The sequence below is a fragment of the Ambystoma mexicanum genome, chromosome 9 (assembly GCF_040938575.1).
Source record: "Ambystoma mexicanum isolate Mex_15411 chromosome 9, UKY_AmexF1_1, whole genome shotgun sequence".
Lineage (NCBI taxonomy): Eukaryota > Metazoa > Chordata > Amphibia > Caudata > Ambystomatidae > Ambystoma > Ambystoma mexicanum.
In genome coordinates this window covers 1,126,653,289-1,126,669,373 of record NC_090931.1, presented here as the reverse complement: position 1 = coordinate 1,126,669,373, position 16,085 = coordinate 1,126,653,289, and positions in this window count along the sequence as shown.

The window sequence follows — 16,085 nt, the reverse complement described above, 5'->3', positions numbered from 1 at the left end:
CAGACACGAGCAATATAACTTCATAATGGCCACTGCTGAAGCAGAGTGTTCCTCTCCCCCTGTAAAAGTCAAGATGATACAGGTAGCTTTTTTTAATGATGTCTAGCAATTAGGGAGGCATGTTTATGCTAACTTTCCATCTCCAACGTCTCACTTTTTCAACATTGCATTGTATTGCAAGCGCTTGCTCTACCTTTAGTAAAACAATGTGATCCTGACATGGTGTTGATGTGCGTCCATGATGGGTCTCAGAGCTTTCATGCACTTGTGTTAATGTGTGGCTCATATTCTGCCCCCACTGTGCCCCCATTCTGCTCCAATGGAGGAAGTAGCCTAGAGCTGGCTGAGCTGGGTCTCCACCCAAAGGTCATATGCAAAGGGGCCAAAAGCTTCAAAGGAAAATGCCACTGCCTCATTCCTTACTAAAATGTTGAACACTAGTATACGTGTGCACACAATCCATTTCTACAAGAGTGATTCGGTTTTGTTTCTTGGAATGTATTTTTTTCTAGTCGTCGATTTTAAGTATTCCGTTTATAAATGTATACATGTAACCTCTGCTGAAAATCACATTTATTCAGTCTCGAATTGGGTCCCAGATTTCCGCGCGCAATTTATTCAAAGAGCATAATGTAATACTATAATGTTTGGTTAATGACAATGTTATTACATTATTGAAATAATAGGCAGTAGTGTGACTTTTTTCAGGATAAAAGCAATGTGAGGATTCAAGGCCTTCGTGCTGCAATCAGACTGGGCTACCTTGACTCACTTTGCAAGCCTTAAATAGCTATTCTAATAATGCGTTAACCAGGTGCCATGGAATCAGTGCTTTAAATGGAATAAAAGAAACCCAGGTACTCACCAATCTAAGCATTAATGGGGGTGTGGCTCGGCCTGGGAGGGTCTGAAGATCGCTCTCATGCTGGATCCCGGCCGAGGCTCATTGACCCATTTGAAGTAGTCTTTCAATGTGTGTACTTCCCCAACTCTATTTCCCTAACTCTCCATTTGTCTCTCTTTCACTCATTGGGCCTGATTTACAAAATGTTGTCAATGGGACTTTCTCATGTTAAAACATGTTTGGAAATCAGGCCCACATTTTTTCAGACAATGTACCTTGAGATTACGTTTTGAGCCAAGGATCACAAACTTTGGTTAAGTAGTTTGCCTGGGATTCTGCTACTCAAACTTCCAGTTTGTTGTGATGCAATGTGCTAAGAAAATTTGAATTACCATATACAGTGAGACTTTCCTTTTTGCATGTAAGACTAGCAGATCCCATAGCTGTAAACTACGCTTTAAAAGGGGAGTGTATTATTGCTTGCTTTCACTGTGCACCAATAAGGAATGTGGTAAGTAACTGGAGCTGTGTGCTGGTTTTCAGTCCAAAACCTTCCATCACAACTCCAATTATCTAAACATTCACATATTAGAAAAGGCGCTGCTGAAAATAAAGAAACATGTTAACAAAGTAACTGCCCTGGCATTCCAAATGAGTCCTCGCTGCATATGCAAGCTCTCAAGGGACCCCACGGGTAACAGGTGAAGCTCGCTTAGCAAAATTGTGTTCCTCGTCCCGTGTGCTGAGAGCTCAGCCTTTCCATTAGTTCTGCAAAGTGGGCCCTGAAAGAGACATAATGGGCACTGCAGGTGGTGGGGCCAGGGGGGAGGATGAAGCGTTCCCTAGCAATGGCTGCAGGAGCTCAGTCATTGCATCTGATGAAGTGAAATGAAATGCTCTGATTTTCACCTTGCCACACTGCTGAGTACCAATACTCTAATGCAGGCTTTATGAAGTGCAGGTACTCACATGCTAAAAAAGAGGAAGTGCAGGTACTGAGGGCCGGGTAGTACCTGCCCATTTAAAGCACTGCATGGAATGCATATACTGACACAATACAGTTAGTACTAAAGTAAGAGTGGATCTTTGTATGGATAGTAGTTGTTGCCTCTCTTTAATCCCCGCAACATCGGATTGTTATAATGTGTGTAGAGATGTTAAACACAGATTCTATACATTTTTATGGAATTATCCTTAAGTCTAATAGTGACATGTACAGGATTTTTTAAACTATTATTTTAATATCACTTAGCTGATATAATTTCAAGCAATGTATCACAGCCCGTTCTAAACAATCATCATTCCCTGGGAATGATGATGGATGTGTGTTTTTAACCGCTAAATACATACCAATTGGCTTCTAAGTGACCCAAGCCCCCAATTTTTTACACAACCAAAGATATTTGCTTTTCCACTATCCATAACAGTATTTAGCACAGAATGTTCCTGCTTTGATGCTTTTGTTCATTTACACAAATCTGAAAAATAATTTAACGGCAGTACGTTTCATCAGTAAGTTTTGTTATATCCCATTAGAGGAATGTGGAAAATTTAGATTCGCCCATGTAAAGAAGACATTTCTAGACTTGGGACTTAGCCCAATAGCCATGTAAGACGAGGCAGTGGCGTTGAATGTATGTAAAGCTACACGTCGGTGATCACAGAATAGTTGTAAGACTTTACAGTATATGTATAAGACTATACCCTCACCCGTTGCACAAGGACCAGTAAGTCAGAAGTATTTAGTTCTATTTGAAGCACCACATCACAGAACAAATCGGGGAACAGCCTGATCCCTTCCATGTCATGGCACCATCATGTAACCAAGAGTAATCAGTGACTATGCATTGATCTTTGAACCCAATATATATGAATTACCTAAGAGGGAATGATGATTAAATCCATGTGGAGAGTTTAGAGACAGGGAAGTCGTTTAGGGTTTACCAGTGGTAGCATCTGCTACCTCTGGCTCCCCCTCTGATACCCCTAGACCTGTCCTTGTAACCCCTGGGCCACTGTACATAGAACCAGTGCCAAGAGCAGATATCTGTGTTGCACCTGAAAAAGCAGTTGTAAATGCAGCTAAATGTGCCACAGCTTTTTTAACCTAGATTTGAGATCTCGTTGGCTGGAGAAATAACAGGAATGCAGGAAAAACCATGAAGCCGCCAGCACTAAGCAGTCCATTAGTGAAAAATGACTGAATGTTTGGGTACAGAGGCAAGACTGTCTGTACAGCTCTTACCCAGTACAGCAGCACAAGGAAGGGTATGGGGGCTAGGTCTAGCTAGCTGGGAATGGGTAAGAGAAGAATGCAGTACTGAGTGACAGCACAGCATGAATGCAAATCTCATCAGTGTTTCTTGTTGTCTGCTTTGCACATCCAGTGAGCCACTGGGCCTGTGATGAAAGGGTTGTTCCCCAGTGGCTTCTCCAATTACTGTGAACTGGAACACATCATTCCCCTTTGTCTCCCATCTAACAAAAGAAACCGTGGGTTACTTACCAAATAAGCAAAAAAGAAAGGTGATGGCTGCAAGGTTTCAAATCATTCATAACCACTGACACAGCTCTAGGCAACTCTCCAGACCATCGTTCTTCTTGTTGGACATGTGTTGGTCAGTTGCTGTTTCTAGTCTTTGGCCAGACACTTGGCAGGCACTGGATTTCTGCGCTTTGGGGTTTAGGCCTCTTCGAGATGCTCTGTCTTTTTAGAGTTTAGCCAGATTGATGTACAATAGTCCAGGTTGTTGTGTTGGATGTCTGCTTACTTTCACAGTAATCTGGTAATACGGACACTGATATTAAAGCTACCTATGGTGATCCATTCTTTTATGACATGTATATCATATTAAAGTGATATCGTAACAATATTTTTCTTAGTTTACAGAGAAACAATGCTATGTGATGCTATTTCTTCTTTTGTTAAGGGGTGAATTGTAATGTGCCACCACTTCCCGTGATGTCACTTGGGGCGGGGTTAAATGGCATCACTTCGGGTGAAGTCAACAGAGGTCAAGGGTTGTGGGTTGTCACTTTCGCTTCACCTGGCATTTTGGTGAAATTACAACTCTGTTTAAAGAGCTTCAATACAACTTACCTCACACAGGTAAATGAAGGTATAAAGCCATTAAAAGCAGGACACCATTTAAACCTGAAAGATTAAATAATATATTCCTGCTCTGCAATTAAGAATGCATCCAGCATTCACAACATAATCAAAGATCACAATACCAAGTTACCAGGTCAAAGAGAAAATGTGTTCAAGTTGTTACACAATTAGTTTCTATGCTCTATTAACAGGGGGTTTCAGGATCAATTTCTTGAAAAATAAGATGTCAAGTCTTGATTTGGGGAGTAGCACCAGAATGGTCAGAAAGTCCTGGCTGATCCAAGATCTCAAAAGATCCTGTTCAATTGAATAACTAATTACAAAATGCACAGCCAATAACGATACCTTATTCATGATGACTGTTAAATTCTGACTGTCGGGTTTGAGACAAAGCTCCTGGATATTTTTCAATTTGGCAGCAGACCATGTACTCTATTTGATATGCCATTTGTATATTGGTTGATTGATTACTAACAAGTTGGACAGATATAGCTTGTTTTGGTTTTGTGTAAATCCATCCAGTATTTAAAAACAAGATTTGGCAGAGAGGTGAGTGCCCCGATCTGCCAAGGAAATGTAGTATATATCCCCCATGGTGAAGTGCTGCATTGAAGCTTTTAAGAGAACAAACAACACACTTTGTTTTTCTTTTATGCAAGTGATTTCCCTGGTAATTCAACAGGAAGCAGAAAATGAAAAGGGCTCCAAATTATATTTGGATATGGGAAATGGGTGGTTTCCCCTTCAGTGTAAGGGCTGGGAGGGCAGACATGACCAAATAGTTAGGGGGACACTTTGTGGAGGGCTAGAGAGTCTGTTTTCAGTCAGTTCATTTTCAACTTACTATGGCAATCCTGCGGAATTCCACTGAGTTAAAATGTGTCGTGGGAAAGAGCTGGGGGTTATTAGATAATAGGGGACGGTCAGGAGGGATATACACAGTTGAGGTTGTGTAGTAACATGTGTAGGGACCTCAAAAGGAGGCGTGGTGAGGATAAAGAGAGGCAGTAGGGGATGAGTAACTCCTCTACATTTTTCAATGTTTGTGCCTTACCATGGTAATCTGAAAGGCTCTATTACCGCAGAAATGATATTGAGGTGACACAAGGGGCCATTGTGGTGATCGCTGGTATGTTACTGCTGGGAATTGCCAGAAGAAACTATAATGGAAATGAAAGAAGCAGGAACATGGGGGTGCACAAACCATGGCATTTTACTTGAATTGTGGCAATAGTGACATTGGCCATGCCAAAAGGCTGAAGCCATTTGTCCTGTAGATAAATGTTGGGGCCAAGTCCATTGCCTGGTATTTGAGCCTAATTGTGGCAACTAGGACACTGGCTGAAGGAAAGGGCAGGTGGGATCTTCTTATTTAATAGTGAGGGGCTGTAGATAAATGTTGGGGCCAAGTCCATAGCCTCGTAATTTAGCCTATTTGTGGCAATGAGGACAGTGGCCAAAGGCCATGACTGGTGAGATCTGGTAAATTGTTGCAATATGAACAGTGCCCAGGGCTAAAGGTCACAGTCATAATTTACTTGTGAGGGCAGAGGGGTCACAGCCTTAGCCTGACAGTTTCTTTTGCTAGTCGACTAGCCAGCCCTGAATAAAATGTAGCGTGATACAACCCTTGAAATTCAGGGATACAACTTTTGTTAAGACAACATTTAGATGATCTGAATCAATACAACACAATCTATGAAGTTAGGTGGATGTGAAAAGCGATAGCAATCTTAACTCATATTCCATGCTGTTGCTCAGCCCATGTAATCACAGCAGGGATCAACCATGAGATTACAAATAGCATTATGGTGGACAAGTACGGGTGAACTCCTAGTTAAGATTCTCATCTCTCTGACATCTGCCGATTAGTTCTATTTCAAATGTAAACATCATATGCTCCTCATGCTTCTGCAGATCACACTGTCCCTTCTGGTTTACGGTGAGTGATCCACTGGTCTGCCACCACATGTTTCAACTTGTTGTCCATCAACTTGAAGTCCAGACAATTTTGATGCAAGTCTCTGGGACAAACACCCACAATGTTGCCGAATAACTGATCACAAGTTTCAACGTTGTTCTTCAAAGTCCATCCATTCAGGTTTCCTATGACATCAGCCAGATATGTTTCCTATCTTGCATTCTCTCTTGTTTTACAGCCTTCCTAATTCGGGGTCGTCTTGAATGTCATTGAAAGAGGTTCTCTCATATACCTATACTGGCCCTGTCTATTCACATTCAGCTCAAACATTGCATCTTTTCGGCTTTGTGCAAGTGAATGGGTGATCAGGATGCCTTATCCACCTCTTTCACGTTGCGCATAGTGCACACCAAATCAACAAAGAAAGGTTATGCAAACAATACATACAGGCACACATTGAATATCTTATAATTGGGTTCCTAGCTCACCCAGATGTGGATTCTGGTTAGAAATCCTGACCTCATTCAGGTTTTTGGTATTTCTTGTCTTAGCTCTGCAGCACTCACTCTTAAGAGTCCATTATTTTCCTAGCTCACCTTACTGAGAGCAATCACTGATCAGTCATAGTCAATTTGTAGAAGGGGAGCAGGCTAGTTCAACTTAGTTCAAGATAAGTGTACCACTTATAAGATGAAATAAGAGAATGCCCAAACATTGATGTTAATAAAATAGTATGTTATGTTTGTGAAGCAAAGTAAATGATGGTGTGTATGCTGCAAAAAATGATGCTTTTTATACAGCGTCCTTTGCAAGTGTAAGGTCACAATCCTACAGATAAGGGTCACATTACATGTCTGCAAACCAACTGGGTCCTTTAAGTACTAGGGTTGGCTTATGGTGAGCAGGACGCTAAGGGGCATGTATATTTGTAATTGTGGTTACTTGGAGTCAGTAATTGAAAGGAATGGTTAGGATGAACCAGCTACTGAACGTTTGAACGTTTGGGTGGGGTACTGGTACTGATGTTCTCGTACCCACAATGCATAAATGTTAAAGATATTACTTATAAGCCCAATGATCAAGACATTGTGGTGGTTCTGAATTATCCAGGTGGCATTCCAGATAAATCAGAACATGAAAAAATGACAGTGGTTTACATCCACTAGCTAGCGATTATCCTAGCCATCTGAACGATGGAGTTCAACAATGGTAGTAACCGGCTACTGTTGGTGCAGCAATGGCTCTGATGGAGATGACAACGATCTTCATGTAATCTGGTCTAAGGAAGAGCCACTGGAGAAGGTGCTAGATTGAAGTGGGGATGAAGTGCAGAGCCTGAGAACCAGTCCACCTTATATGGAGGTATATACTGCACTTCAGGCAGCTGGATAATGATGCAACATTCCTTGGGCTCGACCTGATACCATTAGTCACTTCGTGCACTGCTCCTGCCTCTTCGTGTCAGATACACAAAACAATGAGCTACAAGGCTTTCGTAGGGACTAAAGGGACTTTGAAGCATGCAGCTCTAGTAATACCACTGGTTCACGATGGATGGAGCCCCAGTTCTTTGGGATCCTCGGGTTGCTTGAGATGTCTAGTGTCTGCACATACAGGGGCAGAATCCTTCCATCAGTTCAATCTGGCCAAGATGCAGTTAGGCGAAGCCTCTGCATTGTCCTCTTCGGTTCAGCTTTTTCTTCTTATGAGGATCAGTCCCCAAGCTCAACTTTCCTTACTTGATCGAGCTCTGATCCAGACTGAGAGCTGTGTGAAAACTCAGCTCCCAATTACGATGGCGCATCCTCTCCAACTTGGGAAGTTTCCCAAATATTGGTTGTGGCCAAATGCAAATATAACTGGACAACGTTTTTCATTCTGGCTGCCTTCAATTAGCTATGCAGATCTTGTCCTAGCTAGTTCAAGTTCAAAACCCTTACATACCTACATACCCACCCCCCACCCACAACACACCGACACACAGCTCACCCACACCCTAAACATACCCCCACCGACATCCGCAACATAAAAATATCCTACTTACCTTCTCTTCACTCTGTGTCCCTGCAGCGCCAGTTCCCTTTCACTTCTGTGATTGGGAACTGGAACCGGTGCCGCAGGGTCCTTTATTTATTTATTTATTTATTTATTTGTTTATTTATTTATTTACGTATTTCGGGAGCTGCAGGGATTTGCCCTGCAACACTCACTCACTATACTCTATAGTGAGCAGGGTGTTGAGGGGGACACCCCCGCATCCCCTTTTTTAAAAAAAAATTTATACTTACCTACAATGCTACCACCAAAGGTTCGAATACCAAAAGTTTGAACCTTTGGTGGTAGCATGTTTCGGACTTTTTGTATGCTCTGAGTTTTTCTTTTTGGTCCGATCGTACAATTCCGTAGCTCAGGTCAGTGGAGAGAGTAGGGTAGTATACAGTGCTTGGGTGCACTTGCTATGTGTGCAGCCAGTATTGTTCGCGCAGTGTGTAGCTGCATTCTAATGCTAGGCATGGTGCAGTGGTTGTGTGAGATCAGTAGAATGTGTGCATCAAGGCCACTGACCGCGTATTCTGCATTCTGGCGGTGGTGGAGGTTTTGTATGAGATTATTTGTGCAGCCTGGCTGATTTTTTCATTGGGTATAGCTACGTTCGAAAGACTGTTGACGTGTTCATGAGGTGTGTAGGTATGTGTGCATCTAGGCCAAATTGATTGAGCGGTGTAGCTGCACACTATTGTTTGTTGATGTAGATAAGAGAGTTAGCATATTGGTATATGTGAGTGTCTGTGTGGATTGGTGGGAGATGCCTATTCCTGATTACCTTCCAGTGCATGCTGAGGCTTAAGGTTGTCTTAAGGTTGTCTTTCACTGCTTGGCAGTGTCATTAGTGTTGAGTTGCCCTCTTCTTAATCTTTATTGGGTAAGTATACTGGTTTTGTATAAAATGTTTTTTTTAAACAGATGAATCAGCGCCATTATCCAAAGAGCTTGACATTGGTTTCTTTTACACTCAACCCACGCAGCTCAAACATATGCAGGTTATCATTATCCCACTTGAAGGATCCTTGCAGTTGAACTGGGGTGTGAGTGTATGCACCTTCATGTGCTAGTCCTGGTGTCAGGTCTGCTGCAAATAGTGGAACCGAGTGACAAAGCAATCTTTTCAGCCAAAGAAGCATTCAGATGCTGGTCATTTTCTTTAGCAGTGCTGGCCATGGGCTTGAGCCCTACCTGATGTACATGTGATAGACCAGGAACCAGGATTCACACCTAGAGTGAGCCTCATCACCTGGGTGAATATCTCATCATTTGAGTGGACCCTAACAATTTGTAATTCCATAAAAGCATTCACTAAAATGACTGCCGTTGCCCCAAAAGACATTGGAATTGCTGCAGTTGCCAATCATCTCTCCAAAGCACATTTGGTGGCAGTTTCCAGCAAACATCTGAGGTCACAGATGGAGTAGGGGTGGATCACAACCAAAAAATGTGCATGTATATTCAATATAATAATAACAATTGAACAATTATATACAAGGGATTTTCCTCGTGAACAGGTTTTTAATACCACAAACAACGTGCAACAGTAAAAAATGAAAACCATTGATTAGAGTGACCTGGGTGGGCTCTCGGGCAAACTGTACCTGTTGCCTCAAAATACAAATTTAATGTAGTGGCTCCAAATGGCAGATGTATGCTAAAGCATGGCTGAATATGCTGTCACTCTCATCAGACCACAACACACACAGAATTTAACAGCATACCTGAAAAGATCAAAAACATACAGAGCTTCGACGAGGGGCGTTTATGACTTCACATTAATCAAGGACCATCAAACGATGGCTCTCCAAATATATTTTACTTCAGCTCCCATCGGCCATAGCAAAACCTGTTAATGGTGAGAAGTTATGGGAGTCATTGCCCAAAACATCCAGAGAGATGCAGTTGGAAAAACCTCAACTTTTATGACTACAATAATGAATGTAACTAATGTATAGCCGTTATATCTGGTACAGGGCTTATATCGGTGGTCTCAGACCCAATGCATCAGTTTAGGTATGTCTGTGATGGGATCTGCAAAATATAAACCTATGAGCACAGCATTTCAACACAGATCAGGGGAATATCTCAGCAACAATCCCCTGTCGCACATACCTTGCACATAGTTAATGTAATGTCCTATAATTTAACTGCACGTGAGAATTTCCAAAAGGTCCATTCAATAATTATGTGGTGTTTTTGATATTCTTAAAAAAAATGCAATTCCTGGGACTATATAGAATAGGTACTGCTGACGATGTATGCCAGCTGCCTGCCCATACTGGGAGTCCACCTGCCCATCATCGTGCACGAAGGCTGCAGTGTGATACAATCAATGCCCCCCTTCCATTAGGCAGAGCAGAGCAAATACCGTAAGAGCAGACAGCCACTGTCTTTACTCCCCCCAAACCAATGAAACAGAGGGGTAGCACCTGTGGTGGGGGATTCAATGTGTATGCAAATGTCCCTGCATCCCAGACGAAGGTCATAATGTGTATAAATGCCCTTTGCTAATCTTCCTATATATCACTGTAGGGCTTGGTATTGGACGATTCCCCGGCCATGGAAACAAACAATGTTTACAATACCTGTTCCCTGCCATACAAGCTCCACTTTGATTGGCCAGAGCTTGGAAGATCACCCACGCCCCAAAAGAAAAATGCGAGGTGACACCCAAGCAAGCCAAACCTGCTAATGTGCATGGAAGAACTAATGACTCAGTATTACATTAGTAACTACCATACTGTCCCGATAACTCTCGCCCTCTTTACGTTACTGTAATATGTGCTGTCTGTATGTATTACCATTTAGGACAGTATATTATGTTAATGTGCAGTACTATATGTTTCTTTATACAGCACATCACTGACAATGCCAATCGCATGGCCTCTCTCCCTCTTTTTTGCTCGATGAGAGGCAGTCTTTGTCAGATGTGTTCTGCTATGCGGTGATATGCTAAAGTATTCTAACAGAGTGTACAATTATAATATGATTTTCCTAAACAAAGTCCTTCCATCAAAAGTACACTTACAGAAACAGGGCATAGTGCACCATTCTGCTCAGAGGCACTGCAAATATTAGTGAACACTATGGGCCTAATTCACAGACACGTTTTATAATGGCAACCCCCCCCCCCATTGGATAACGTTCCAGCAATCAGGCCCTATGTCTTCATTAAGGTCTAATACTGAAAAATATGTCACTGCAGACAGTTTATACTGCACATGCTTCTCTCTCGTTCTCTCTTTCTGTGTCTCTTATGCTCTCTCGCGCCCTTTCTTCTGTCCCTTTCAATGATTCAATGTGTTCCTGTGTACAACTTGTGTTTATTATGTTATGTTGCAATAACTCACGGAACATTAGCACCCTAGATGGCCTTTTCAGCCAATCAAAATGCTCTGAACGCGGGCTATATTCACCAAGGACAGTCCTTGCTCCGAGCAACCAGAGTCCGTTGCCTTCCCGGCTCCCCAACCCCCTAACCTCTCAGCACCCTCATAGTTCCCTACACTGAATGAAGGGTGCACCCCCCCCCTAAAAGAATAATAACCGTACCTTTGCGGAGTGGCCCTGCCCCACGGAGTGCTATCTTCGAGGCATTCTTCTTCAATGTTCATGACATCCGTCACTGTGACCATTGAACATGGACTTCCCTGGATGACAGCACTGTGGTGTCAGGCCACGCCACAACAGAAATTGTCTTTTTAAACAAAAAAAAATTTAAAACCATTAGCACCCGTGTAAGGATCTACAATGGTGCTATTGGCAATATGCCCCTCAGTAGCGGGCTGACCTTGTAGTTAACGGCACTGCCAGCCTCATTAAGGGACCCTCGCTGCGTTTGGGCCCTTAAACTGGTTGGCGGGCTGTTACATGGCAGACCCGCAACCTGGATGCATGCTACCTCAGTATATACGTCACACTGCTGATGATGCCAATCACATGGCCTCGCTTTCTCTTTCAGTACAGTATGGCCTTTGTCAGAATGTTTTTTGCCACCCTATGTGTTAATGTCCCCAAATAATAAAACATAAGATTTCTCTTAGCAGAAATTCATCAGGAAGCTCTAGAGTTTGAGAAAAAGTCAGCACAGGAGGTGACGGACTGCACATTGCAGTGGGAAGGCCACACACCCAAACTGCCGATTGTAGCAAAGCCACAACTTTGCAACCTGACCTCCTGACACACAGCACCACTTATGTGGCAGATGTTCTCCAAGCTGGAAGTTCACAGAAGGCTTTTATGACAATCTCTCTGTCCATTCCATGGAATCAGTGACAATTTAGACATGGTTGTAAAGAGCAAGGCGCCATTGACTGTTCCCACCTTTGAAAAATAAATTTCAGAGGAGTCAGGAGGGTTATGTTGGTGCTTCCTCCGCCACCACCCTTGCACCCCCACATTCTCCCCATCCACCACCACCATTGCACCCTGCCTTCTCATCACCCCTCAGTGTCCTTGTATCCCCTTCCTTATCCTAACCTACCCAACCTTTGCACTCCTTGCCGTCTCCTTACATGCCACCCTTTGCACTTCTTTTGACCTGACAACACTATTGCACCACTGCTTTCTCCTCTCCTGCCACCATCTTTGCACCCCGAAATTCTCACTAACTGCCACCAGTCTTACATCCAGTGCCTTCTTCCACATCTGCCACCAACCTTACAGCCATTTAATTCTTCTCAACTGTGCCCAACTTTACCCCATGCGTTTTTCCATCCACCACCACCTTTTTACAACTGACTTCCCCTCACATGTCACCATCCGTGTGCTCCACTACATTATACTCACCTGCCAGCACCTGTATACCTCACCTTCTCCTCATACACCACCACACATGTACTGCCTGCCTTATCCTCACTCACCTCCACCCTTGTACCACCTACCTCCTCCTCACCTGCTCCCACCCTTGCGCCCCTGCCTTCTCATCCGCACTCATGCAGGCCTCCCCTGCCTTCCCTTCACCCGCTCCTACAATGGTCCCACCAGCTTTTTTGCAACCTCTGACCTTCACTCTCCTTTCCTGTTTGAAGGACCCATACAACCTCCCGCTGCCCAACCCTGTGTCTTAGAGAAAGACGAGTGTTGGTTTCCCAGTGCCTGATAATGCAATGCCCGGGCGATATGGCATGCTAACTGTTTAAACATGTGGTCGCTTTTAGCAATATGAGTAGTGGAGAGAGAGAGAGAGTAAACGTTGATGGCCGGACATCAAGGCAGACCTTTCTCTTTTTAGCACCACCAGGCTCTCAGGCTTTATTTGATTTGATGTTAATGTATTATTCACTCTGCACAATGTTTCAACGTCCCGGGCAGAAGGAATTGCATCTGGGCACAGCTGCTAAACAAAATAAGACATGAAAAGATGCACTAGGTTCAGACCAGCTACTGACAATCATCTATGGCCTCTGGTAACGCAGTTTGAAGGAGGGTTAACAATGGGTTCATTTATTGATGAATGCATCAAGTGTGATGGTTGCTATAGTTGCAGTTTCTGAGTCAGATATTGGGGTGCTAGTCTGTGGAGGCACTTAAATACAATGCAAAGCATTGTCAAGGGGTGTCAGTGCATAGAGCACTGGGAGTCTGAGATTGGTGCGCATTTAGGTAACCTATGAATACGTCTTGCTGCAGCATTCTGATCTTTTTGAATATGACTCATAGGAACCTTTGGCAGGCCCAAATATAAGCGATTAGAGCAGTTCAGGTGAGATAACTAAATTACCCACCACAATGGTATGGTCGGAATCTGGAAGAAAGGGAAGCGTCAAATGAGGAGGAAACACTGAGGATTGAACAACTTAATTTATTTGGTAGACTAGTCTTAATTCGCAGACCTATATTAAATCAAGGTTTTTGACCTTCATTAGAAAGGTAAATCGACTCCTGAATATATGAGGGGAGCAGGACACATTGATGGATCCATTAAACAATATCTGGTGCCCAAGAGACGTATTTCAGTTTTTGAGAGGAAAAATTGAAGTTTATTGTTAGTCAGCCATAACTTAATTTCAGCAATACAGGATTGAAGTTGTGGGTAACTCTCTTGTGAGCCCTTGAATACAAATTGGGTGTCATCTGAATAGGATTGAACGCAAATCGTATGTGTGTTAATAATGGAGGTAAGAGGCAGCATGTAGACAGATGATGATAGAGGAAAACCCTGGGGACAGCACATGTTACCAAAGAGTGTTCGGAGGTAAATGGGCCGTTCTGGTCTGCATGTTATCTGTCGGAAAGGAAACTTCAAAATTATGCCAGGGCAGGAGTGGAATGTCTGAGAAAATTCCTTAGATGAGATAACATCATGGTATGATACATATTGTAAAATACCACAGTCAATTCAAGGAGTTAAGACAACCGGGCTATGTATAAATGATACAGAACCTCATCCCAGAAAGAGACACGGGCTGTCTCTGTGCAATTCCTGGAGAGTAAATAAGAGTGGTATAAATCCAGGATTTGATGGGTTTCTGCAAAAGAATGAATTCTTGAGGATGCAAAGGCAGAAGCTATGCCGCCTTCCTAATGACCCAACACTGTCCCTTTACTCCTCCAGACCAGAGGTATCCCTCAACCTTCCTTCCGACCACTATACAAAGCTCTTGCTCTTGGCCCCTGACACCAGTTGTAGCTATCATCCCTACTTCATTGCTAACTTGTCCATCTCCCCCTCCTTCAGTTACACTGAGTAGGCAACATTTCTTCTTTTACTGACTTCTTTACCATTCTGTGATGAACTTGTTTTCTTATTTCTGAAGAAGAGCCTTTGACAAGTGTTCTAGTACACGTTCGCACAGTTTTAGTATGCTATTTATTGTTGTACTGCGTTTTTTCTAGGTCAGTGTGCAGTATGAAAGCTGAGTCGCTGAGTAACGTAGCATTCAGAGTGGGACATGCAGTTCATTTACATATTGGTTAGAGCCACGTTGCACATCACAAACATGGAGAATGCCATTTTAATGTGGTTTTAATCCTTACACTGCAATCTACATTGAGAACCTGTCCCGAAGAGGCTTACCTTTTTGCTGGCCTTGGACACTCAATTGACCTTTTCCTTAAAATATGCCCTGATCAAATCAATCAGATTTAGGTCAGGGAATTCCGGGGGAGTTTGAACCAAAGTGAGCACCTATTCTGTAATAAAATGAGCTGTAAAGCAGGGCTTGGGATCATTGTTCTACATAATGCATAATGTGGGGGGGGGGGGTCTTTATAACTCTCCTTTTCATGTGACAACATTTCCTTCACAATTGCGATAGCTTTGAGGAATGCTTTGTCCTCCATACCATGAACATAAATCAGAGGTCCTGGGCCCTTTTGGAGATGTTACCTCATAAATGTACTTTGACTAGATGTCTTGGGGTGGGCTTGCTTTAAATGTATACCTTTCACCTGAATGATGGTGTATGGAACCTTTAAAGGGATGCAACATTCATGACCATGAACAGGTCATCCTCATAATCTTCCATTATCTTCATCCAGATCTTCATATCACCCCCACTTACACTGATGAACATCATGGATCAAAGGGCAGAGCCTATGGTGCATAACAAGGCATGATTATGATAAAGGAAATGAACACTGCATTGGATGGGTGACTGTGAAGGGGAATAATTGGTAGGGTAAATTGGGGTGAGGTAGAGGGAAAGAGGTACAAGGAGCGGTAGATTTGTTTAAGTAAGGAAGTGAGTGGGCGAGTGAGTGAGCGAGCGGGTTAGACTGGGGCAAGGTATAGTGGCGTGAGGTAGAGTGAGGATAGGTAGAGTGAGGTGAAGTAGAATGGGTGAGTAGAGTGAAAGAAAAGGTGAGTTGGGTGAGAGGGGTGGGAAAGGTAAATAGGGGTTCAGTAGAATGACTGAGTGGGTTGTGATAGAATGACGTAAAGTAAAATAGGAAGAGGCAGAATTGGGAGAGATAGAACTGGATGAGGTTGAGTGGGAGAGGTAGAATGGGTAGAGGTAGATTATGGTGGGATAAAGTGGGATGTGGTAGAGTGGGTGAGTGGGTTGAGATAGATTGGGTGCAGTAGAGTGGGATGAGTGTGGAGAGGTAGAGTGGGAGTTACTAGGTTGGGTTCATGAGGTGAGCTAGAGTAAAATGAAGTAGAGTGAGATGAGGTAGATTGGGAAAATATACAAAAGGGTGAGGTAGAGTGGGATGGC